This window comes from Branchiostoma belcheri, unplaced genomic scaffold, assembly GCF_001625305.1.
Source record: "Branchiostoma belcheri isolate BF01 breed outbred unplaced genomic scaffold, Haploidv18h27 scaffold26, whole genome shotgun sequence".
Lineage (NCBI taxonomy): Eukaryota > Metazoa > Chordata > Leptocardii > Amphioxiformes > Branchiostomatidae > Branchiostoma > Branchiostoma belcheri.
Genome location: NW_017803865.1, coordinates 1,252,022 through 1,254,761, shown reverse-complemented (window position 1 = coordinate 1,254,761; position 2,740 = coordinate 1,252,022).

The following is a 2,740-nucleotide window of genomic DNA, read 5'->3' as shown; positions in this document are numbered from 1 at the left end:
TGGAATGATTTTTTTCTGTTAAAATTATTCCCACACTGCATTTCGCAGTTCAGGGATGTGTTCCATTCTTTTTAAGCAGTACCATGTACATATATTATGTGTTATGTATTGGTTGCTGTGTTATGTACATTATTGTGTACAATAGAGCCATTTTGATGTACCTGAAAAGCAACTCAGTAGGGCCACACCGATTTATTTATTTGGTTCTTGGACATTTTAAGTGAAAATATAGCAGGGTGACATCATGAATCAAAGTAGAGGGTAGGGAGGAAAGCTAAAATATGACTAAATTCACTCCACAAAACTGAGTGCACCAAGGCACAAACCTGGTCCTCAGGCTACGTAAGCATGTTTTTCCAGTTAAGCCAAGAACCAGCCAATTAAATTGGTGTGGCCAAGTGAAGAAAATCTGTCTTGTGTAGTTGAGGCAGAACCTTGCCAGCTTGGCCACGCTAGATAGAACAAAAACAGGTTGAACAAAAATTTTGGAGAAAGATAGAGTTGACTATTTTATTGACTGAGAATGGGTAACGAGTTGCTTGAGCTGTGTGACTGAAAATATTATGTGTTACATAGATGGACTTATGTTACACAAAATACAGAATGTCCTGTACTCCTTTGGAATCAAACTGGTGATATGAAAAAAAATTGAAAACTAGTTTGTATGTAGAGCAATAGAAAAAGTTACAAGTGAGAAATTTTACCGAGCTGCAAGTCAAGGAATGAATGAATGAATGATTCAAAGGAAGTGTGTGTATTATGGGACCACTGGAGGTTTAATGCACCAGTGAACTGGAAATTTCCAACCTGCTCGAAGAAGAGTTCAGCTTAACTGTTGTAATTCCAATTGCTACATGTACGTTTAGACTGAATCCACGGTGTGCTGTTACGGGTCGTCTCACTTGTTGATTTACATCATCATGTTCATCAGATACCGGTATATACAGTTGATACACATCATAGTGGTGTATATGGGATCCTCCTGTTTACCTTCACTCTTACCAGCTGTAGGCTCCTCTTGGACAAAAGTTCTCAAGTTAAGCTGGCATCACACAGTGAAGAACATTTGGCTGAATTTGCTATTGCCAGACTGTCACTGAATCTCAAAATTGCCAGAGTGAAGCATATATTTAGTCTGACTATCTATGGTACCTTTTACATTCTATGGGGCTCTGTGACCTGCAAACATCAACAAAATTGTGCAGTGATTAAGAGGACACCGGCCAAAAATGTCCTCTTGTTCAACGACTCGTCGGCTGAGCTTTCTTCCTGCTGTGTGATGCCAGCTTTAAGGTGTTGATGTTAACATGTAGTTGGTATGATTCTTTGTAGTTACACTAGATATTAGGATATAGCCAGCAGTGAACAAGTCCGAATGAACTTAAATGTAGCTGAGCTGAATTGTTATGTATGTTTGCCATGTATAATTGCTGTACATTGTGTAGCTTTGTGTTTCTTCTTGTTTGGGAACCATTTGAAGACATCAGAACCAACATTGCAGGGCTCTTTAAACAGGTGTTATCAAGTACTGAAACATTGAATGTCAAGAATTGAGCAGAGCTGCTTGCAATGCACAGCAAAATTGTAGCCTCCTGTGCAGGCCCTGCAGCGGTGGGGAAGAGTTTTTAACGCGTTATTTTAATATAGCCGGCCATCCTACATAGCCGCTGAGAGGTTCCTTTCCGCCCACGGAATGGCTTCTCTCAGCGGCTATGTAGGATGGTCGGCTATATTAAAATAACACGTTAAAAACTCTTCCCCACCGCCGCGGGGCCTGCACAGGAGGCTAGCAAAATTGTTTCTCAAAGACAGTCTGTTTGTTAAATGTAAAAGCATAGTCCAATGTTTTATTACGTCTGTAGTGAGCCCAGCAGTGTATGGTAGGACACTAATAGCAAATGTGTGTGTATATAACTAAGCCTCTTCTCCTTGGAGGGTGAAGACTTGGTGCCACTATGAACTAAGGATTTGTTTCTGTTGCACTGTCTAGGAATACCCGAGATGTGGGTATATTGCGGTGACGGCACTGCGATGTTGATATAAATGGAAAAACAAACTTTCCCCAACACATCATTCCCATCTTCTGTTGGCTGAGAAAACCAACACAAGAACCCATAAAGGCAATAACCAGTACGACAAAAAACTGTAACATACTACACGGCCAGCTGCATGTCTTAGTTTTGTTTCATTTGTGTAAAAATTCAAGCTATCCATGTCGTGTTATTGTTCCCTGTGGTTGAACTACAGAAACAGACTGACTTCCAGCTTGCGAATATTTATGTACCTTGTGCTGCAGCATGGGTAGAGCAAGTCCGTACATTTTTCCAAAATGACTTGCAATTTCTTTGATAGTAAAGCTATTGTATTATATAATCCATACTTTATTTTAGCAGCTTATTCTTGCTGATTGTGAATACAGTAAATGCCGCTAATGTGAACTGATTTAGTGTGGATTTTCTTTTGTTAACCGTTCTGAAAATTCTGGTAATGCAACAGTCACAGTTTCTGCCCAGGGCCTGGCCATTGGTTTGATATAAAAGTATGATATCAAAGACAACAAAACACAAAGTTGTAAAAAATAATCTCAAGCTATTTGTGTACATGTATATCATTGATAAAATATACGGATTTGTTATTTGGCTGATGCAAACTGCCAGGCCGGGTATGGTTTGGTGACCTTAGAACACCACACAACAGTGGGATTAATGGTGAATCTATATGACTGATGTGTTACAGGAGG